Below are 25,495 nucleotides of genomic sequence, written 5' to 3' on the forward strand. Positions count from 1 at the left end.
ATAAAGTATAAATCCAGAAATATTTGGTACTTAATTTCAGGTTCCTTTCACATAACAATGGCAGATACTTAAATATGAATCTCTCCACACATCCTCCAAAACCCACACTGTGCAACACAACAGGTACATAAAATCACATGTAACTAATAAATTCAGCATGACTAAGTCCCCAAGAATACTTTGAACTTCAAATTATTTCTAAATAGAGAAGAAAACAACAACAAAAAACATCAAATTCCAGCATATATCTTTGTAGCTTATTGTATTTGCCTGAAAGAGAACTAAAGTAAACCTAAAGAGACTGTGGAAAAGAGGAGAGGGAAGCAGAAATCTCGAGGGAAATAAGCACAACCAGAATCACCTATCGAAGAATAAGTCACACTAATTTAAAAATGACTACAAAGGAAAGTCTGAGATCTAGTAAATCAGAGATTTAGTACAAGAAAATAACTTGAAAATATAAAGGAACTAAGATGGCATAGAAAAAATAATAATATTACTTCTTGGGAAGATGAGGATGAATAGAAACAGGAAGGGACTTTAGGGAAGCTTGGTGGTAGAAGAAAGAAGGAAACCTGGCAAATATGGATAACATAAACCTAGTCTAAGTGTAACTACCAAATTCAGATCAAGGTAAATTCAGCAAAGTAAGTGGGAGAAACTCTATAACATTTTACTTTAGAAAAAGCCAAAGAAGACCAGCAGAATGGTTCCACGTTAAAATAAAATAAAGAGACAGCAATTAAATGCAATGTATGATTAAGGATTTTATGCTGGGCCAGAAAAAATCATATATTAAACATTATATGAATAGTTGATGAAATATGAATATGGGCTTATATCAGGTAATAGTGTCATATGAATATTTATGAATGTGATAATTCTATGTCAATATGCAAAAAAAATTTTATCTGATCTTAGAATATACCTGTTCAAGTAAGAGTCACGATTTAAGGGAATTAGAATAGTCATAAATATCTTTAAAAAGAACACACTATTTTCAATCTTACTACAAACTGCAGTAATCAAGAAAGTTTGATACTGACATACAGCTAGACATATCAGTGGGATATACTGCAGAGACTGGAAATATACCCTTGCATTTATTATTAATTCATATTTGACAAAGGTGCAATAAAGTCACTTGGGGAAAGAATAGACTTTTTATCAAGAAATACTAGAAAAATTGGACATTCACATTTATAAAAATAAAGTCGAATCACTACCTCTCACCATATACAAAAAATAATCCAAATGGGGCAAAAACTTATATTTGAGAGTTCAACCTATAAAACACAGGATAAAACAGAGGGGCAAAACTACAATCATAATGCCATATACAGATCCACAGATCACCTTTTATTCATTGCCATGAAATCCCACCCAATATTGCCTCTATCCAAGAAACTATTTTACAGCAAAATAATGTATTCATGGTCATGAATTTCACATCTCTTCCCATGTTCCCCTTTACCTAGAAGCATCTTATATGATAAAATGATGGGATGGGCTCTATGACAGTGCTGCCTGGAACATAAGAGACAAGGGAAATCAACACTGGTTTTCTATCCGTCAGGATGTAGTGTGTACTTAAAGCAAGAGCTATACTTAAAACAAGAAGAGCTCTCCTGGATTAAGAAAGAAAAACTGTTAACCAAATGTAAAGATCAGAGTGATCTTTTTCAATATGATACTTAATATTATGATAACCCACATAAGGTATTTTCATATGTGTTTTTTTGGAAGTTAAATATGGTATATGTGGAAGCCCTGGGGCCCACAGAAGGAGTGCATTTACAAATTAATACAGTCATTGCTCCATCAAATAAAAAAAATGATAAAACAAAAACAAATGAACAAAAAACTCTTCCATGATTATTTGTGCTACACCATGCCAATGAAATTACTATACTGAATTGGGTACTACATCCTATATAACAAAAGGAAACTGGATTGCTTCATACAAATGATGGCATAAGACTAACTTGGTCTGAAATCTCATATAAGTCCTATACATAGTTGAGGGCAATGAGAACCTGAGGAAAATTAATTTTATAAAAAAGAACCAATATTGATTTGAACTCTATTCAAGTCAATGGGAATGAAGATTTGCCTCACCCAACTGAGTAAAATACACTGACCAGTCAAGGACCTGGCAGAAAGTAAAAGGAACAAGAAATGGGTGGTTGAAAAGCAAACATGATTATAAACTTAGGTGATATAAAAAGGAATAAAAAAATAGTTACTAAGGCTAAGAGATTTAAAATGGAGCCGGAATGTTACTCACATGCAAGTATCAGTCAGAAATTACAAACTGCCAAATTATGCTTACCCGTAATCAACAACGTTCCTCAAAACCATAAGGACATCTGGAAACCAGAAATAAACCACATGATAAGAAACTCTGTAAACTATCTAACCTGAAGGACATTTGAAGAAACCTGAAAATCCACCAGTCACAAAAAATTCAGGTAATATGTTTCTTTTTCTTTAAAAACGTTTGCCTTGAGGCGGGGCAAGATGGTGGTTGAGTGAGTGCACCTGATAGTCTCTCCTGCAAAGAAGCGGCTGGGCAGCGTTAGAAATTCTTCAGGGCCAGGCTGTTTCAGGATTTTGCAGGGCAGGAGGTGTCTGGACATCGATTTGGTGGGAAGGTAACAAAGAAAATTCGTGTAAAAGATAAAATTGAGTCTCTCTTATACGGAGTTAGGGGCTGCATGCGGGACGCTCCCCCCTGGGGTGGGCAGAACCATGGCACTGGCACTGCAGCGGCGATTCCTGGAGGCTCTGCGGTACTGGGGGATTCATAAGCCCTGAGCAGGCTATTAAAGGGCTAACAGGGCAGGAGGTCTTTGCAAACCAATTTGGTGACACAGATGGGAGTTTTTTGCGAGACAGGGAATTTTTTATTTCTGACACGAATAATAGCAATTCCGGCTAGAGCCTCGGCCCCCAAGGCTGGCTGTCAATCTGCAGTGGCCTTAAATCGCTCGCAGTAAAGAGACGTCACCAAGAGGCTATTTCGGGGGTGCAGGGTGGGAGGCGGCTGGAAGCCGATTAGGGGAATCTTTTGCGAGGCATGGGATTTTCGGTTTTAGACACTGATACAGCGCTTCCAGCTAGAGCCCCGCCCCCTAGGCCTAGCTGTGGATCTGCAGCATCCTTAAATTGGCTGCAATATAGAGGCGCCCCCAACTGGGTGTTTCAGGGCTTGCAGGGCGGGAGGTGTCCTTAAGTCGAATTGGAGATACAGCCACAGAAGAGACCCTAGTGAGAGGGGAATTATGGGTTTAGGACACATAGGTCAGAGTTTGCAGATGTGACCTCTCCCATAGGGCTGGCACCCAGCTGTGGGGATCCCTGAAGGCTGTGTTGCACTGCAGTGCTCCCAGGCTCCCTATTAATGGGATTTGAGGTTGCCAGGTCTGTGTCCCCTAAATCCTGGTGCCCACACCCCAGAGACTCACACCTCTTGAGTCTGCAATATCACAGACTTTCCATCCCTGAATCCACCAGGCCCTGAGGCCCATGTGAGGTCCTTGATTGTCCTAGCCCTCAACGTTTGCGTTTTTTTTTTTTTATTTTAATTTTAATTTTTAATTTTTTATCTTTTATTGTACTGGTTGCTAATATTGCATTATTTCCTAGTCTTTTTTCCCACTGTATCCCCCAAGGTCTTTTTTTTTTTCATTTATTTAGGGTTTTTTTTTGTTGTTGCTGTTATTGGTGTTCTATATCTTCTTTTCTTTTCCTTACTTGTTCCCCCTCCCTTTTCTATACCCAACCCCCTTTTTCTTTCTCTCTCCTCTCTGTTTTTTTCTCTTTTCTCTTCTCCCTCATTTTCTTCTTATTTTATTTTATCTTAAATATACAATAGGTGCTGCAGGGAACACCTCACATTTGCTGGGTTTCCTCATCCTCCGTTGCCTCATTTCTGTGTGAATTGATTTTGGCTACCTACACTACCCCCTTTCCCCCACTTCTTGATATCCTCCATCATCTACTGTCTCTCCGATATTCCACCTCCCTTTCTTTGATCCCCAAATTGTCTAACTCTTAATTTCTAATACCTTTATTTTGTTTTCTGTCTTTTATCCACTCTTAAAACTATTGCCTTTCTTTTCTCTTTCCCTCTCATGAAAACACTAGCTTTCTAATTCATACCATATTCCTCCCATATTCAGTCAACTACCTTACCATAGGTACTCTACCTACTGCTATAACTCTACACAATTTACAGGAACCTAATATCCATCCTCCCAGATCTCATATTGTTGCTCTGTTAACATTTATTACCAATATTACTTTACATATTTTCCTTTCTTACACAATTGCCTTTCCCTGGCCCTAATATGTTCCTTCAAAGTGAACTCAGCCAGCAATAAGAAATTAGAAATAAGAAGAACAAAGTGACAAAGAGAAGATATAACACTTACGCAAAAACAACAGCTAATTAATCCCCAAGACTAGACAAAGAAGCTAAGGAACTGATTAAACCTGTCAAGATAAAATGATGACCAGACAGCAACAAAAATCTACAAGCCAAACCAGTAATCAGGAAAACATGGCTGAATACAATAAACAAACTAAAAACCAGAAAGGGGAGCAGAACTTCGCACAAGTAATTAAAGATCTCGGAACATTTATCACCAACAAATTTAATGAAGTAAAGGAAGAGGTTAACAATATGAAGACAACACTTGGCGGGGAAATTGCAGACATATGTAAAAAGGTAACAGATATGATGCGAATGAACACCACAGTTCAAGAAATCAAAAATACACTCGCAGCAAATAGCAGCAGATTAGAAGAGGCAGAGCAGAGAATTAGTGATGTGGAAAACAGTACATCGGAAATCAAATAGATAGTAGAATTGATTGATAAAAAGATAGAAAAAATCCAGCTAGGACTTAGGGACCTGAAAGACAATGCAAAAAACACAAACATATGTATTATAGGCATCCCAGAAGGAGAAGAGAAGGGAAAGGGATCCGAAGGAGTGTTGCAGGAAATAATGGCTGAAAACTTCTCAAATCTACTGAAAGAGACAGATGTACATAGCCAAGAAGCACAACATACCACAAACATAATAAACACCAACAGGCCCCCCCAAGACATATACTTGTCAAATTATCCAATACTCAAGACAAAGAGAAAATTCTAAAAGCAGCAAGAGAAAAGAAAACCATCACATACAAGGGAAGCTCCATAAGATTAAGTGCTGATTTCTCATCTGAAACCATGGAGGCAAGAAGGCAGTGGTATGATATAGTCAAGGTACTAAAAGAAAAAAAATTTCCAACCAAGAATACTCTATCCAGCTAAATTAGCATTCAAAAATGATGGAGAGTTCAAAATATTCACAGATAAACAGAAACTGAAAGAGTATGCCAACAAGAAACCTCCCATCCAAGAAATTTTAAAGGGAGTTCTGCAGGAAGAAAGGGAAAAACAGGACAGGCAGAGTTGGAGGAGAGTGTAAGAGCAACAAAAAAGACAAAAAGAGAAGAAAACAAACAAACTAAATATGACAGACACAAGTCCAATCAAAATATGCCTAACATAAATAATTCCTTGAAAGTAATAACACTGAATGTCAATGGATTAAACTCACCTATCAAAAGATTCAGACTAGGACATTGAGTAAGGAAATATGACCCATCTATATGCTGTATACAAGAGGCACATCTTAGACCCAGAGATTCATGGAGACTAAAAGTGAATGATTGGAAAACAATCTTACAAGCAAACAATAACCAAAAAAAGGCAGGAGTAGTTTTATTAATATCAGACAAAATAGACTTTAAATGCAAAACAATTGTGAGAGACAAAGAAGGATACTACATATTAGTGAAAGGGACAATCTCTCAAGAAGAACAAACAATCATAAATATTTATGTTCCTAACAAGGATGCCTCTAACTTCATGAGGCAAATGCTGGAAAAACTAAGCGAAAGAATAGATGCAACTACAATTGTAGTGGGGGATTTTAATACACCACTATCAACTCTGGACAGAACATCTCAAAAGAGAATCAATAAAGAAACAAAATATTTGAACAGTATATTAGAGAAGTTGGATCTCATAGAGCTGTACAGATCACTACACTGAAACACAGCAGTATATACATTTTTTTCAAGTGCACATGGATCATTCTCTAAGATAGACCATAGGCTAGGACACAAAGAAAGGCTTAATGAATTCAGAAAGATTGAAATCATAGAAAATAATATCTCTGACCACAGGGGAGTAAAGCTGGAAATCTGCAAGGGCCAGAGGTCGAGATTTCACACCAAGATATGGAAATTAAACAGCACACTCTTAGAAAAACAGTGGGTCAAAGAGGAAATCTCAAAGGAAATCAATAACTACCTTGAAACAAATGATAATGATTACACAACATATCAAAATTTATGGGATGCAGCAAAAGCAGGGTTGAGAGGGAAATTTATAGCCATAAATTCATACATCAAAAAAGAAGAAAGAGCAAAAATTGAAGAACTAACTGCACATTTGGAGAAATTAGTAAAAAAAACAACAAAGTAATCGCACAGAAATAAGAAAGAAAGAACAAAGATAAGAGCAGAACTAAATGAAATAGAAAATAAGAAAGCACTTGAAAAGATAAACAAGACCAAGAGCTGGTTTTTTGAGAAGATCAATAAAATTGACAAACCTTTAGCAAGACTAACACAGAAAAAAACAGAGAAGATGCAAATACACAAAATAAGAAATGAGAAAGGAGATATCACCACTGACCCCACAGAAATAAAGACTATCAGAAGAGGATACTTTGAAAAATTATATTCCAACAAAAATGACAATTCAGAGTAAATGGACAAATTCCTAGAAACACAGAAGCAGCATATATTGATGAAAGAAGAAATTGATGATCTCAACAAACCAATCACAAGTAAAGAGATAGAATCAGTCATTAAAAACCTCCCAACTTAGAAGAGCACAGGGCCACATGGCTCCACAGGTGAATTCTATAAAACATTCTGGAAAGAACTAACACCAATCCTGCTGAAACTCTTCCAAAAAATCGAAACAGAAGGAACATTGCCTAACTCCTTCTATGATGCCAACATTACCCTAGTACCAAAGCCAAACAAAGACACCACAAGAAAGGAAAATTACAGATAAATTTCTCTAATGAAACTAGACGTGAATATACTTAACAAAATACTTGCTAATTGTATTCAACAACACATTAAATGAATTATACACCACGTCCAAGTGGGATTCATTCCAGGAATACAAGGATGGTTCAACATAAGAAAATTAATCAATGTAATACACCATATAAACAGACTGAAGGAAAAAAATCACATGATTATATCTATAGATGCAGAAAAAGCATTTGACAGATTCCAGCACCCTTTCTTGATATAAACACTCCAAAAGATTGGAATAGAAGGAAATTTTTTAAACATGATAAAGAGTATATATGAAAAACCCACAGCCAAGATCGTTTACAATGGAGAAATCTTAAAACCCTTCCCTCTAAAGTCAGGAACAAGACAAGGATGCCCACTCTCTCCCCTTCTATTTAACATTGTCTTAGAAGTACTTGCTTGAGCACTGAGGCAAGAACCAGATATAAAATGCATTCAAATTGGAAAGGAAGAAGTCAAAATTTCATTATTTGCAGATGACATGATCCTATACATAGAAAACCCTGAGTGGTCTACAACAAAGCTTCTAGAACTCATAAATGAGTTTAGTAAAGCCGCAGGTTATAAGATCAATATGCAAAAATCAGTAACATTTCTGTATACCAATAATGAGCAAGATCAGAAGGAAATCAAGAAATGAATACCATTCACAGTAGTAAATTAAAAAATCAAATATTTAGGAATAAATTTAACTAAAGATGTAAAAAACTTATACACTGAGAACTATACAAGACTGTTCAAGGAAATCAAAGAAGACCTAAATAAATGGAAGAATATTCCCTGTTCATTGATAGGAAGACTAAATATTATTAAGATGTCTATCCTGCCAAAACTGATCTACACATTCAATGCAATCCCAAAAAATCAACACAACCTTCTTTAAGGAACTAGAAAAACTAACTATGAAATTTATTTGGAAAGGAAAGGGGCCCCAAATAGCCAAAGACATATTGAAAAAGAAAAACGAAATAGGAGGAATCACACTACCTGACTTCAAAACATACTACAAAGCTACAGTAGTGAAAACAGCATGGTATTGGCATAAGGAGAGGCACACAAACCAATGGAATCGAATTGAAAGTTCTATATAGCCATCTATATAGACATATAATATTAGATAAAGGCACCAAACCCTCTCAACTGGGAGAGAACAGCCTATTCAACAAATGGTGCCTGGAGAACTGGATATCCATATGTCAAAGAATGAAAGAGGATTACCATCTCACACCTTATACAAAGATCAACTCAAGATGGATCAAAGACCTAAATATAAGAGCCAAGACCATAAAGACCTTGGAAAACAGTGTAGGGAATCATCTACAAGATCTTGTAATAGGAAATGGCTCATGAACATCACACCAAAAGCACGAGCAGCAAAAGAACAAATAGGTAAATGGGACTTCCTCAAAATTAAAGCCTTCTGTACCTCAAAGGAGTTTGTCAAGAAAGTAAAAAAGGGAGTCTACACAATGGGAGAAAATATTTGGCAACCATATATCCGATAAGAGACTTATAACGTGCATATAAAAAGAACTCCTATATCTTGAAAATAAAAAGATAAACAACCCATTTAAAAAATGGGAAAAAGATTTAAACAGACACTTCTCCAAAGAAGAAATACAAATGGCTAAAAAGCACGTGAAACAATGCTCCAATTCTTTAGCTATTGGGGAAATGCAAATCAAAACTACAATGAGACACCATCTTATTCCCATAAGATTGGCAGCTATGAAAAAAACAGAAGAATACAAATGTTGGAGAGGATGTGGAGAAATGGTTACACTCATCCACTGCTGGTGGGAATGCAGAGGATCCAACCATTCTGGAGGACAGTTTGGTGGTTTCTCAAAAAACTAACCATAGATTTGCCATATGACCCAGCAATTCCACTGCTGGGTATATACTCAGCAGAACTGAAAACAAGGAAACAAATCGATATATGCACACCAATGTTCATAGCAGCATTTTTCACTATCACCAAAAGTTGGAATCAACCCAAATGCCCATCAGCAGATAAGTGGATCAATAAAATGTGGTATATACATACAATGGAATACTACTCGGCTTTAAGAACAAATACACTACAAACACACATGATAACATGGATGAATCTTGAGACCCTTATGTTGAGTGAATCAACCCAGGCATTGAAGGACAAATACTACATGACCTCAATGATATGAAATAAGCAAGCTGCCTCAGAGAGCGAGAGACTGGAAGATAGGCTTACAGGAAATCGGGGGGTAGAGGAAGGCTGTAGGCTGACATCTACATGAGTGAAATCTATGATAAGCTGGAGGTAAGTATATGTACAATGAAGGGATAAAATGGGGGCTTAGGGTTACCTTTGGGTGGGGCTTTGGGGGTTTGAGGGAGGCTAGGGATTGGCGGATGGGTAATATTGCCCAAGAAACTGGAGGGGGGGGCAGGGCAACATACGAACATAGGAGATTGTCAGGTGTTGGTTGAGAGTATAATGCTGAGATAACCTTTTCAAAATATAATTAGGAAAGTTACCTGTTTAAGATATTCAAAGGGGATAATCTGATGCAGGACAAACTCCTAGGGAATATGTGAATGCTCATTTTGCCAGAGTGGGTTATGCCATTGTGTAGAGACCCATATAATGAGAGTGAAGGTAGAACCACATCCTGTGGAGGACTAATGCCATCAAATAGAGGGAACTGTATCTCTCAAGAGAAATGGTGGCTCCCAGGGCATTAGGGCAGTTGAACAAGTCAAGCCCTCAACACTGCTGCAAGTATCTCTGAACATGGCTCCTCAAGAAATGAAGATTGACTGTCACTGTGGGCCCCAAGGGTAAGGGGAAATAGATATTGAATAGATGAAACCAAAGTAACTGTGAGGTCAAAAGAAGTGTTTCACAAGTGTACACAAGGATGGATATAAAACATGTAATATTATACCAAAAACATAACGGAGATGACAGACTAATAATGTGAACCATAATGTAAAACATAGGATAACTAAAAAATTTAGAAAACTATATAACCTAAAGTATAATGTAAACACAAATGTTATCTTGTTTGAAAGCTATTGTCTCAATATCTGTACATCAGTTTCAGTAAATATGATAGGAATAAGTTAAAAGATTATCCCTGTGGAAGGGAAAAGGTTTTATAATGGATATGTGGGAGTACTGTATATTGTATATATGAATTGCTGTGATCTATGGCTCTTGTGAAGAGAAGCTCAATAATTAGGAAAAAAGAAAATAAAAAGATAGGATGTAGAATTTTTCCAAATCAATATATATTCTATATCTAACCTTTATACTCATCGCTATATTCCATTTTACTATTAAGGGAACCTGACATTATATTGGGCTTCACTTTTCAGGAAGTTTAGGATCACAGAGTGGTTCAACAATGGCAGTGGAGGAATACTGGTATGGGATGTTATTGACAGGGGACATATGGTTAACAGAGAGTTATACAGGGCATGTGTCTGGGATGCATGGAAATGTTTGGATATACTCATAGTGGAAACAATTAAAAACAACAACTGGGGGGGTATTGGGTTCCTCGCTGAGGGGGTGGGTCTCTGTCGTGGTCCCTAGGGGAGCAGTGGCAGTCCCCCATGTGCAACAGCAAGGACCAGGAAGGAATGAGGGTCCAACAGTGAGCCCCTGATACTAATGACTATGCTTGTGAGCCTATACACCTGAAATAAGAACAAGGCCTAGAGCAGCACTGTGCCTAGGAGTTCCCTCCTGACAGCCTCCATGTTACTCAAATGTGGCCAGTCTCAAAGCCAAACTCAGCATGTAAATGCAATGCCTTCCCCCCAGCATGGGACATGACACCCGGGGATGAGCCTCCCTGGCACTGAGGGATCACTACCAAATACCAGCTGATGATGTAACTAGAAAATGACCTTGAATTAAAGGTTCAACGTGGACCAGCAGAATATCCCTGTCTACATATAATAACAGGAGTTTAAAATGCTGTTTGACCTAAAGTAAGGGGGAAATGGAAAGGACAAATGAGTTTATATGGCTATGAGTCTCTAAAAAAGAGTCTGGAGGTTGTCAGAAGGATTGCCTTTGTGCACACCTGGGCAGAGTCTCAGAGACAGAAAAAGTAGATAAAACCCCAGGTATTGGTTCTTTTGAGGGCTAAAGAGACCCACAGGTTCTATGGTCATGGCAGATGGAGTTCACTGCCATGTCAGTTGGCCCTTCTTTGGAGTTGGTGTTTCTGTGTGATGGAGCTGGACTCATATGTGATCTCTTTTCACAAGGCTTTCATGCTACTTTACTGGAATTGTAGTTGGTGCTGGGGTTTAAGATATATCTAGGGGATTTGAATCTCTGGACTGACAATATGATAGCCAGGTCCTGGGCCTCAACAGACTTCAGCTCCTACATTCTGATTTATTGGACTTATCCCATTCAGCTAACACAGAGTTGAAGAATGTTAACCACCACACCATGGAGCCTAGAGTGCCTACAACTGAAAGCAGGAGGATTGCATCCAGTATCCATGTGGAATCTAAGCCCCCTCTTGACATAGATGTGGAATGGACACAACCAAGCCAAGGTCCACAGGAAGGAGGAATACAGTAAGGATTAGAGTAGACTTAATGATATTCTATTCATGAACTATTGTGGTTAATAATCAAGAAAATGTGGCATTGGTGTGGAAAAAGTGGCCATGGTGGCTGCTGGGTATGGGGAATGGGTGGAAGAGATGAGATGTGGAGGCATTATCCGGACTTGAGTTTTCCTGGGTGGTGCTGCAGGGACAGTTGTCGGACATTGTATGTCCTCCCATGGCCCACTGGATGGAACGTTGGAGAGTGTGGGCTATGGTGTGGACCACTGGCCATGGGGTGCAGCGATGCCCAGAGATGTACTCACCAGATGCAGTGGATGTGTCATGAAGATGGGGGAGAGTGTTACTGTGGGGGGAGTAGTTGCATGGGGGCGGTGGGGTGAATGGGGCCTCATGTTTTTTGAATGTAATATTTTTTAAAAAATGAATAAAAAATAAAAATAAAATAAAAATAAAAATGTTTGCCTTGAAGTGCCATGATGGGAGATGATTTGAATTGTTATCTGAGTCTGTGCTCCCCAAATTGTAATTTTAAGACCCGAAATAAATGCCTTTATTGTTTTTTAGATTTTCCTGTTATTTCTCAGTTGATAGTCCTATCCAAATTTAGAAGCTTGGTATCAGCAGATATTTTATATTATGTCATCATTTATTTACTCCTTTCTCTTTTCTTTCTCCTGCTACTTCATTTGAAGAGCAATGATAGTCATATATAAATTTAGATTTGAGTTGGGAGTATATTTAAGTTGAAATCAAATGAAATTTTGAACCTGAGGATACATTGTATGTTTCCCGTATTGGGGCAGAGTTTTGGACCTTAGACAAAAGTCAAAAGTTCATGATGAAAGTAAAAAAGGCAAACTTTTAAAAAGTATGTAGGCATAATATGTTTGCTCAAATATGTTCTACCCTATTCTGAACACTAGAAAACTGACCCTTACAAACTGCATTAACCAAGAAAACTTGTCCTCTGTGTTGCTTCCGTTACGTCAATGGGAGTAAATAACAGAATATCAGAGAGTGAAAAGAAAGGACATCAAATATTTATTCTCCTCGAACCCTCCTTCAGGAAGCAGGTTTGGAAATGGCTTTGTTCTCCAACTATACCACAGCTTTTTTCAAGTGACTCCCTCATATTCAGCTACAGCTATTAGCATATTCTGAAAAACAACATCTTCTCCCTTTGTGCCCTGTGACCTGTGGATTATAATGATTTACCATTATTGCTAGTCTTTGGGTACTTCTCCAATTTTTAATTTCCTTAATCTTGTAGAGCTCTTTATAAACAGTTTTCAGTTGCTCTTTTGAAGAGAGTTATCTGCTTCTATCAGGTCACTGACAGTGAGGATGACAATTTTTATTCAACACATTTTTTAAAATGGGGGAACCATAGGCATCACCATTGAAATCAAGAATCAAGGTTTCCCCTAACCACAATTATTATCTCACATTTTTCTGAAAACCTAGGTAATACAATAACATAATAAGAAAAAATGAAATATGAAATATTGGAAAAAGAACATATTCCTTACTAAAGATGATATGTTTTTCTACTTGGCAAATTGAAAGAGTCAACTGAAAAGTTATCATATTAATTAAGGGGGTTCAGTAAAATGGCTGAAATCAAAACTTAGCCGATTTACATGTATTAATAATTTTCTTGAATACTAGCCATGATTATTTAATGATACAATGTGGAAAGGACATCTTCCATTAATGTAATCAAATTACAAAATATGTGGAAATAAATTCAAGGTAAATGTGAAAGATCTATGTGATAAAACAAAGCAAAATAAAACAAAATGCTTATTGAAAAAGTTAAAAGAACTAAAGAGAAAGAACATTCATGTTAACAAATAGAATGGTTCAATATAGTGAAGATATAAATTCTTTCCAAACTTAGTTATACATTTATTACATTTCCAGTCAGATTCCTAGTATATTTCCATAATCTTCTCATATAATTAAGATGCTAATGTTGGAAAGAATTGTTTGAAACAGAAAATACTGTTTTACTAAGATTAATGAAGGGCAGGAATTTCTCTAAAACCTCCCCCACACAAACATGTATATATGTATACACAGAGCTTTAAACATATTTAAAAATACATAAATTAATTAAAATAAAATATTTTGGATTATCTTATACTCTTGAAGTAAGAAAGGCAGAAACATAAAGGGATATGATTGATAATAAAGCAATGCTGAAATAAAATAAAATGTATACCCCTTTACACCATAAAATATTATCAAAGAAAAAGTTTTCTTTTGCATTACAATATATGAAACCTCTTTAAAATCAATATAAAGATTTTTAACATGTCAATGAAATTAGGTAAAGTATATGAAAAAGTATTATGTAAAAGTACAAATGACAAAATATTATACTAATAAGAAAATACATACAAATTGCTGATTTAAAGTACGATATAATTTTGCTTCCTTAAGGCAAATCTTACAAATATTGGTAAAATCTATGTTCAGAAAAGCTGTGTGTAAGCAAAATAAAAATTAAAATATCTAGGAAGAAATTTACTAAAAATATGGAAAAACATTCTATGAACTTTTCAAAGCATTAAAAGCATTAAATGAATGGAGAGATATGTTGCATTCATGGGTAGGAAGATTAAATACAATAAAGATGCCAATTCTTACAAAATGTATAGATAGAATCAGTGCAATTTGAATTCAAATCCCGACAGCTTCTTTTTTTTTTTAATGTGACAACGTAAATCTAAAATGCATGTGGAGAAGCAAAGGTTCAAGATCACCAAATCTTTTCAACAGAATAATAAAGTTGGGGGAGTAATTTTCTTGTCAGACATAAAAAATTTATTATACATATTGTTATAGAAATGAACATAGGGTTAAAACACTTGATTAGTTGACCAAAAGAGTTAAAGCAGAATGAGATTCAGACATAAATGAAAACTCCATATATGACATATGGAAACAATGGACTATTCAATAAATAATTTTTAGACAACTAGTTGTCTACATTGGGAAAAATGAAATAAGAGGTTTACCTCAGAGTGTACCCAAAAATCTACATTCAATGGATTAAAATTGAAAATTAAAAAAAAAATGAAATGAATTGAAATCTTTAGAAGATAATATAGAATATTTTCCTAGACCTAGATTACAAAAAGATTTAATTAAGACAAACAAATGTTAACTATATACATTAAGACTGAGAAATCTAATGGCATTAAAAAGTTCTTAATCATTAAATAAAATTATAAGATGTAAATGGAAAAACATCAAACTTGGAAAATATTTTTACAATACATATAAACAAAAAAGAATTATTACAAGGGTACCTAAAAATATCCAACAGTTAAAAATAATAGAAAAAAAATCAACCCAGTAGAAAAATTGGCAAAAAATATGAAAATACGTTTCATTGATGTCCACTAAACATGAAAACACAGTTAACTTCAAGAGCAATAAAGAATGCAAAATAAAATCACAATTAAATCACACTTTAAGATTAGCAAAAATACCAAAAATTTGACAAGTTTTGGCAAGGATATAGAGTACAAAAGTATACTGCTTTTAGTTGTGTAACTGATAATATTTAAGGGAAAAACGCAACCATCTGTAAAAGTGAGCATGTAAGCACCCTACATAAAACAAAAATTTTTTCAGGGTGTCCAAAGTAGTGGTGTTTACAATATCTAAGACTAAAAATATCCCAATGACCAGTGATATAGAACAGAAGCATAGCCTGTGATATATTAATAATGGAATAATATGCAGCAGTGGAATTGATTGGGCCAAAGTGACATGCATTCACATGATCAAATCATAGAAAGTTAACACTGAGTGATAAAAATAAGATATAGAAAACCAAGCATTGCAAAATATAATTTTAATAAAGGCAAGACATAAGAAAATCTAAAAAATATACTTTAGTGACTAAAGTATATGCAAATTACTTTTAATTTTGGTTCACAAAAATTTCAGGATTGGGATTATTTCTGAGGACAGGCAGAGGAATGGCATCTGAGGATGCACACAGGAAGTTTTGGTGATATTGATAATATTCTAGGTAAGAGGTTGTGAAAATGTATGAATAAACTGTATATTATTCAATATGCATGAAAGTAATAATAATGTATAAAAATAAGAGAAGTAATAAAATCAGTTTTTTTTCTTTAGTTAGAAAAGTAAACTGTTGCTAAGTAGAGATGATATTACACTGAAAAATAATTCTCTCAACTTACTGGTTTGGGGATGTTCCAGGATACCAAGAAAAATGTTTGTTTTTTTAAAATAAAATTGAAAACCAAAATTTTTTATCAAACATATATTACTATTTCTAGATGTCAAAATTAAGTTCAATGCAAATTTAAGGAAACATACTGCTTATGCAAAGTAACACATTTCTTTATTCATATTTTCAACATCATGGAGATGCAAGCAAAAGCTCTTCCTATTCTTTTAAGGATGCCAAAAAATTTCCTATAGCACCTAGTGAGGAAAAAAATAAAAGTATGCTTACAACATGGATTAGTAAGATATTCAAGTCCAAAGTAAATGATCTCTCCCTTAATAAAGATCTAGAAACTGTTTTCATCATCAAACACATTGCATTTAGCACAATATTATTTTCCAACAAAATACCCTAAAATGTTTGTGCATAGACACTGAGCTGAGGAACAGAAGTAATCTTAAATAAAAAACTCATAATTCCCTTAAGGAAAGTTCTTGTGTTAACAGAACAAAGATACAAAACCAACAAGCAAAAACGCGATCTCAGAAATTTGTCTTGTTAGCCAAATTGTGCTCTCATTTGGGATGGTATTAAATTTTTAAAATAAATTGTTTTAATATTTTCAAAAGAAAAAGTACTTTCTTCTAAACCCCATTTCAAACTGAGAAAAAGAAAGGTACATTGTGAGCTTAGTTAAATTTTTAAAAGGGCAAATACCTATGCCTTTTATTCAGCCACCAGCATATCCCTATTAGATTCATTCTTACCTCAAAGAATACTTTATTCTACTTTTTGAAGCCTTTGCATGAATAAAGAGACGTAACCTCAGAGAATCCACTGAATTGACTAAATCAGCCAATGTGAGAATTTTCTGCCTGTTTATTTAGAATTAGCATCAAATGTATTCGTGTGGGTGACACATTCTTATTGTACCTATAGTTAATTTTTTATACCAGTTTTCCCATAGCATTTTTCATCTCAGAATTTCTCAGGATGTATGTTAAAAGATTCAACGTGGGAGTGATATAGGTAAAAAAACATTCGCAGACTTATCTATGGGAAAGTCAGGAATAGGTTTAACATACATGAAAATACAGGGGACAAAATAAAGGACACCACTGCAATGGGGGAGCTGCAGGTAGATAAGGTTTTGAACCTGCCTTCCTGACTGTGAGATTATAGGGAGTTTAGGATGACCCTATAGGAGTTGAATAGAATGATAAATGACCTTGCAGATTGCACCACCATTGGCAATCACTGTGAGGCCTATGAAGTACGTGTCAGTGCAGGCAAGTTCCAATAATGGGTACATGTCACAGATGAAATGATCGATGACACTGGAGACTCAGGAGGGCTGTACACAGAGAAGTTGAACCACAAATGCCAAAACCTCTAATCCAGGCCACCAGCAGCAGCAAGATGCAGATTTTTCTATTCATGATGGTCAACTAATGCAGCGGCTAACAGATGGCCATGTAATTTTCATAGGCCATTGCCACCAGCAGGAAGACCTTCCCAACACCAAATAACTTGTTCTATAAAAAGCTGGCCCATGGTCACTTTCTCCACATCAATGCTACAGTTTCTTCCATTACTAGTCACAATTGCTGAGGGCAGGGAGAGGGAAGAAGAGATGTGATATGGGGGCATTTTTGGGACTTGGAGTTGTCCTAAATGATATTGCAGAGACAGATGATGGATGTTATATATCCTGCCATAACCCACTGAAAGTACTGGGGGAGAGTGTAGACTACAATGTAAATTATAATCCATGCAGTGCAGCAGTGCTCCAAAATATGTTCACCAAATGAAATCAATGTGGCACATGATGAAAGGAGCTGTTGATGTGGGAGGAGAGGGGGGTGGGATGGGGGGTATATGGGAACCTCTAATATTTTTTAATGTAAAATTTTTTGTAATCTATGTATCTTAAAAAAATACAAAAATAAAGCTGGCTCGTACATGCTGGGAAGGGAATAGTTTTCTTGTCACAGAGGAAGTCTGAAATCTTTTGGGGGGAAATTGCAGTGAAATAAGCAGCATCCATGAGTGAAAGGTAGGCAAGGAAGAAGTACATGGGTGTGTCCAGCAAGGAGCTGGCAATATCAGTCACCACAATTAGCAGATTGCCAACCATAGTCACCATGGAGATGAGTAAAAACATGGCAAATAATGCTTTTTGCCTCTCGAAATTCTGAGTAAGGCCCAGAAGTACAAATTCTATTACATTGTAACTTTGCTCCATTTACCTTTCTATAAGACCTGTTAGAGAAATGAGAGCTTGGGAGAACAGGATCTGTAATGAAATTGCAAACATGACTCCAAATACATTCATTATGTCATTAAGCAAATCTCCACTGCATATTCTGCCGTGGCTTACACATAATAAATATTAATATTACATACAAATTTATTGAGCTCATCTTCCAAAAAGCTGTATATATTTTCCTTTAACGATTCTATTTCCACTCAAATGACTTGCTTGGACCTATAAGGAAGAGGTTCCATCTCAAAGTCTTAGTGGATCTTCCATATAGAAAAGTAGTCAAAAGCCCCAAAGATGTCCATACATTTAATAATACCTTATTTAAAACATGCCAGCTCTTGGCACAGAAGTAAGCAATGATGAACAGGAAAAGTTTCTGCTATCAAGAAACTTGCTCTCATTGTTGTGAAGTTAAACTCTAAAGAAACAAATTGGCATAGAGTCAGTCCTTTGATGACATCTGTGTTGAATACCTTTGCAATACACCAAAAATAATGCCTTTTCTGGAAATCTTGTTCAATGCTATGATATTCCACTATTAGATGTTCAGTCCTTCATGTCTCAAAGATCATTAAATTTTCATAAATTTACTAAATTTCAAGAAGCTGCACTTTGAAATGTCCCAAATAATTACAAAATCGTGTAGTACAGATCAAGACTTTCAGTACATCTGTCTGAACCTAACTGACTCATAACTATTGTCAACTAGCTAATACATTAATAGCTAGTATTTTTTCAAAACACTTGTGATGTTCTATGTGGTAAGGGGTAAGATAACAGGTAGTGAAGAGAGAGAGAGGAAAATTGGACGTTTATATTTACAATGCTTCTTAGGCATGGAGAGTGCTTAAAATGGATGTTCAAATCTATATTCAAAATGCAGCAGGGAAATGTTCAAGCTCAGTATAAGAAATCATGGAGTTCAGTCATTTTCTAAATTTAATTACAAGTCTGTGTTTTCATTGAAACATAAAAAGCTTGAGCTAGATAATCAGAATCTTTTCTAGTCCAACTTTCTATACTATCAGTGCAGCTTCAATTTATTCTGTTATACTATTTTTTAAGGTTTTCTTATATTTATAAACAGACAATAATTTCCAAGCTTACCACTGCTAGTCAGTGGCAAGTGAATTTGATAATTACAAGGCCCTCATTTCTTGTGTAAGACACAAAACATCCCTGGAGGAAGAGAATGGCCAGTGATGAATAATGTAGACTCTGAATCATACTACCTGTGCTGGAATCCCAACTTCGCCACTAACTATGTGATCTTGGGCAAATTAATAGAACTCACTGCAACTCAGTTTCATCATTTGTAAAATAAGAATACTAATCCTCTTAAACTTGTTTTATTACACACGAATTGCCTAGAATACTGCCTGTTGTTATTTTTTCTTTAATGCTTCACTATGAATATTGAATCAGAAGATATCATACGGATCTTTAGCAATTTGGTAAGAACTGTAGACATGATGCAGGATAAAAATAAGTTTATGCCTATAAATCAAGAACCAGTTTTTGGACATAGGATAAAATTGTACGTCTTAGGGATTATCTGTTTTATTATATATGAGTAGTAATCTTTTTCTGTGATGGGAGGTGTGTTGATTAGAAGGAAGCAGAAATATAGAAAATAATAGGTCCAGACATCAGAAGTAGAGCTAAAAATCAGAAAATGAAAGAAAGCTCAAATCTAGAAAAAGGGAAATTTTATAAAGAAATAAGTACCCATATATAATAAGAATATTAAGGTAATCAAGCAAAACTATTATTATTTTTTAAAAATTCTTCAGTAAAATTTCTTTTAGTGAGGAAGGGCTGGAAGCCCAACCACCTGAGGATTCCTGGGACAACCCAGAAAATTTCTTATGCAACCACAGCAAATAAACCAAAGCACATCCTAGAAAAGAAAAGAAAATCCAAAAGAGAGGGGAAAAAAAATACTGCAGTCCCTAGTTCTGATAGTTAAGGACAAACTTAAACAACAGAGAAAAATGATAAAATCCCACTTCCTGTTGAGGAAAACACAGAATTGCTAAACCTCAAAAATAAGCTGGCTTATACAGTCACAAAAATTTGGTGTGAGGGAGTACATGTGCAGATGAATTTTGATCTTTCTTTAGAAGCCAGCCATGATGACCATTATATATGTGTCATTCACATATTGCTTCTAGTTGATTCAGGAATTCAGCCCCTGTTGATGCTACAGACCAAAAAGGCACTCCTGTTGAAGAAGGTAAGGGTGTAATGTAGGCTACATCCATTTTTTATTATCATTTTTCACTCCTTATTTTCTGCAGGATCTAGTGTCCCTACTTTTATTAATCATCAATATTATATTTCAACAAAATGAATCTTCTATTGGTCTGTTACATTAATTACTTGTAAAAAATTTTTATGTTTTCCAAAATCTGTAATGATCACTATTACTTCTGAAAAAGGTATGAGAACATCTTCTATTAACTAAAATAAATTTACGGTATTAATTATAACACAACTCATTATTTAAAACATAAATGTGCAGAGCAATTTCACATAAAAAATGAACTTTTTTTTCCCTAAGAAATCTTGAAAATATCAAAAATATATTTTGGACAAAACTGATCACTGGAAGTATTCACATATAATCCATGTTTCACATCATGCACAATATCTTAAACCTGAAGAAAAAGTTGTGAAAGTTATATAATCACACATGGATTTCCTTAAAGAGCAACCCTTCATTGAAAATAGGTGATACATTTCTCTGCCATCTCATTCTTTTTTCTGGTCCAGAACTTCTTCACAGCATTCTTCAATCTCCACATTCCTCAGGGTATAGATTAAGGGGTTCAACATAGGGGTAATAACAGTGTAAAAGACAGTCAAGGATTTATTCATGGGTGAGGTGGAAGGGGATGTCACATGCATAAAAATGCAGGGGACAAAGAATAGGACCACTACAGTGATGTGGGAACCACAGGTGGATAAGACTTTGAGCCTCCCTTCTTGACAAAGTTTCTTCAGGGAGTGCAGAATGACCCATAGGAGATAAGTAAAAGCATGAAGATAACTATACAGGTTTCCCCATCATTGGCAACCATGGTGAGACCAATGATGTAGGTGTCAGTGCAGGCAAGTTTTAATAGTGAGGACATGCCACAGATGAAGTGGTTGATGGCATTAGGACCACAGAAGGGAAGGTCATAAACCAAGAGAAGCTTAACTACAGCATGTACAAAACCTCCAACCCAAGCCAACAGGAGCAGTAAAACATATGTCCATTGGGTCATGGTTTTCATATAATACAGAGGTTTGCAGATGGTCACATAGTGGTCATAGGCCATTACCACCAGAAGTAAAATCTCAGCACAACCAAATAAATGTCCATATAAAAGCTGGGTCATACAAGTTTGGAAGGAAATGGTTTTCTTCTCATGGAATAAGTCTATAATTATATTTGGGGTAACTGTTACAGAATAAACAGCATCTATGAATGATAAGTAGCCATGGGAGCATTGAGTGTTGAGCTGACCGCTACAGTCACAACAATGAGTAGGTTGTCCACTGTAGCAGTTTGATATGGTTATGAATTCCAAAAATAGATATTGGATTATGCTTGTATTCTGATCTGTACCTGGACATGATAAGTCATGATTAGGGATTTGATTAGGGCACATCATTAGGGCGTTGACTCCCTGCTCCTTGGTGGGTGAGGATTCACAGATAAAAGGCATGGCAAAGGACAGATTTGAGAGATTTCTGATGTTGGAATTTTGATGTTGGAGTTTGATGCTAAAGACCTGGGAAGTAAGCTCACAAAGGATAGAGAAGCCAGCCCCAGGAAGAAAGGAATCTTGAACCTCGGGAAAGCAATCACTGGGAACATAGAAACCCAAGAAGCCTGAACCTTCACAGACATTGGCAGCCATCTTGCTCCAAATAGACTTTGGTGAGGGAAGTAACTTATGCTTTATGGCCTGGTATCTGTAAGCTCCCACCCCAAATAATTACCCTTTATAAAAACCAACCAATTTCTGGTATTTTGCATCAGCACCCCTTTGGCAGACTAAAACACCCACTATTGTCACAATGTAGATGAACAAGAACACAATAAATAATATTTTCTGACCCTGGAAGTTCTGAGTTAGCACCAACAGGACAAACTCAGTCACATTGTTTCTTTGTTCCATACGTCATTCTGTGTATCCATATTCCACAAGGCAGGGACAAATTTAACTAAAAATATAATTATGACTAGTGACTCCATACAATTTTAAGGTAATTTGTTTATTCAAGTAGTAAATATCGTTTATTATATTCCAGCACTGTTTGATATAAAAAAATGATACCTATCATCAGTAATTTTATAGACTAATAGACACATACATGACACTTACACATACATAATTAGACACATATGTGGGAAATTGACAGATTATTAAATAAATGGGCTTGCTAAAACTCATTTTCCATCTAAAATAAAATAAAATTATACATACAGATAATACCATATGCAAAAATAAAATAAAGATTATTTAAGAGTTAATATAAAAATAAAACAATGCTTGCTTTATATTTCCTGTCAAGTTAAAAAGGAGATGCCTTCCTTCATTCTAGCTGTGGAAGAATCCTTTAAAAATTTAAAATTCAAATACATATATTTGACAATTTCAAGATTTTCAATGATTTTATTAAAACATACCATAAACCAAGTGAATAAACAAAGCAGTTGGGAGAAAAGATTTATATTTCAGAGGACAGTGTTAATATCTAAAATAAACAAAGTGTTCTAACTAGTTAGCAAGTAAAAGAAAAACAAAGTAAAATAAGACAAAGTATATAGCTAAGCAATTAAAATGAGTTTAACCAAATGCCCAACAAACATGATGGGGTACTGAAACGAATCAAAATAACAAAATGCAAAAGAAAAAAAAATCATATCGCATTTTCAGACTAACAAACTTGAAAAGTAGTGAAAGCAATGACTGGCAAAAATATAGAGAAACAAATCTTATATTGTTAGTAAAAATAAAAATATTGTTATAGTTTTGAAATGCAATCTAGCATAAAAATAAAAATACATACACCTTTCATCCCCAAACCTACACTCATAAGAATCTATAGCTTAGAATTTAAAACACCAGTACGTATATGCTGTGTTATGTATAATGCCATTAACAAAAACAACAAAAATTAAAGTGAATTGTAGTCAATATTGAAATGGCTAAATAGATTAAAACATCTATTATGCAATATTATCATTTCAAAGAATGCATTACAGCTATGCTTGTACTTTTAGAAACAGTCCTACAAGGTACTCTTCAGTAAGAAAGAAATATGCATAAAACTATGTATAATATAATGTTATTTTAAAAGAAAAATAAAAATGCCATGAATGTACCAGCTTATAAATGTTTGTGTGTGATTATATGAGCATGGGAAAAATATGTAAGGATAAAGAACACATGTTTGGTTGTAAACATGGATTACACTTGTGATGGTGGTTGGGAGGGTGAGGTGATGTATATGAAAGTGATGAAAGGGACAATTCAAGAAAAAAATCAAATAAAACACTTCAAAAAAAAACTGTATCATAGATGTTATCAATATATCCCAGTTGTACTGTCTCATAAAATAACCCTACTAATGACACGTAATTACTACCTTAAGTATATATCGACATTTATTTCAATATCTGACCTCACAAATTCTGCCTTTACAATACCTGGATTGTTTGTCTTGCCACCTATGAACAAGTTCTTTGCTTGTGCACTAGATCTCATGCTCTTATCCCTATTAAGAACATGATCCTGTAATTATCTCTTTCACTTCTTATATCAACAATTTTCCTCTCTCTAATCCATCATTCTGTCAGCATATTTAAAATATCTATACTTTGACCCCACATCTATGTCAAGTAATTACTACAATTCTTTATTTTACTTTATAAAAACATCTTCACCTGGCTAAATTCAATGGTCCACTTCAGTCCTCTTCTTACTCAAACCATCACTCCTATGAATTGAAGTAACAGCTTCCTTACATAAGTATAGCCTGTCTTGAATCTTGAAAGTCACTCATTTAAGTTATATGTATGCTACATAATCCTCTGATTATTAATGGACTGAGAAATGGGCTTACTTTGATTGATTCTATGATGAGATTTATAAATAGAGCCTATTATAATATAATTCATATAATTAATGTAAAATTAGCTTTCTAAGAATACTGATGTATTCTTAGAAGGTAAATTTTCTCTAGATCATCATTACATGAAAATATCAAAAAGAGAATTACAGAACTGAGTCAATTCCCAAATATTTTGTCAATTACAAAGGATTCCTAATAATGTTTATTATCTGACTCACTAAAGAGGACTATTAGATAACTATGACTTGCAAAATAACGCCATCTGGGTACTCTTGCAAAATGTAAGGCCAAGTTCAGATTATTACATATAAATACTCTTTCTGGTTTACCTGCATAATGAGATCCAATCCAACTTCTGTATTGTGGTGGCTTTTGTGAAATAAACAGTAATAGTTTCATGCACTGATGATATCTCTATAGACAGAGAGAGCAGGGTAGCACAGGCACAATCACTAGAACTTGAAATGTTTCAGGTGACCAACTCTTTCTATGTTTGCAGAAAGTGTGTTTTATCTCAGTGTTTCAGAAAACAGTTACTTTTTAAAAAAGATTTATTTATTTATTTCTCTCCCCTTCCCCCCCTCTCCCCCCACCCCAGTTGTCTGTTCTCTGTGTCCATTTGCTGCATCTTCTTTGTCCACTTCTGTTGTTGTCAGTGGCACTGGAATCTGTGTTTCTTTTTGTTGCATCATCTTGTTGTGTCAGCTCTCCGTGTATGAGGCACCATTCCTGGGCAGGCTGCACTTTCTTTCGCACTGGGCGGCTCTCCTTATGGGTGCACTCCTTGCTCATGGGGCTCCCATACGCAGGGGACACCCCTGCATGGCAGGGCACTCCTTGCACGCATCAGCACTGTGCAAGGGTCAGATCCACATGGGTCAAGGAGGCCCGGGGTTTGAACCTCGGACCTCCCATGTGATAGATGGACGCCCTAACCACTTAAAGGAGGAATTTTCACAGTGAATATCAAGAATGCTGTTTTACTTAAAGAAGTCTGATTCCTGATTGTAAAGTAAGAGGCCCTCAAATCCCCAAAGTTAGCAGAATTTGTTCCCAAAACAAACCGAAGTTAAATCAACATTATCAGGTTAAAAAATTCACAATTGTGCTTTTACCTAAATAAACA

The 25,495-nt window shown here is 35.4% G+C and overlaps 2 pseudogenes; both read right to left on the reverse strand.

Annotated features, from left to right (window-relative positions):
* Positions 1-16,918: 16,918 nt before the first annotated feature.
* On the reverse strand, positions 16,919-18,216 carry LOC101429382 (olfactory receptor 4A8-like; annotated as a pseudogene).
* A 2,741-nt stretch (positions 18,217-20,957) lies between these two features.
* LOC101429818 (putative olfactory receptor 4A4) lies at positions 20,958-22,409 on the reverse strand (annotated as a pseudogene).
* Positions 22,410-25,495: the final 3,086 nt, after the last annotated feature.

This window comes from Dasypus novemcinctus, chromosome 10 (assembly GCF_030445035.2).
Source record: "Dasypus novemcinctus isolate mDasNov1 chromosome 10, mDasNov1.1.hap2, whole genome shotgun sequence".
In the NCBI taxonomy this organism is placed as follows: domain Eukaryota; kingdom Metazoa; phylum Chordata; class Mammalia; order Cingulata; family Dasypodidae; genus Dasypus; species Dasypus novemcinctus.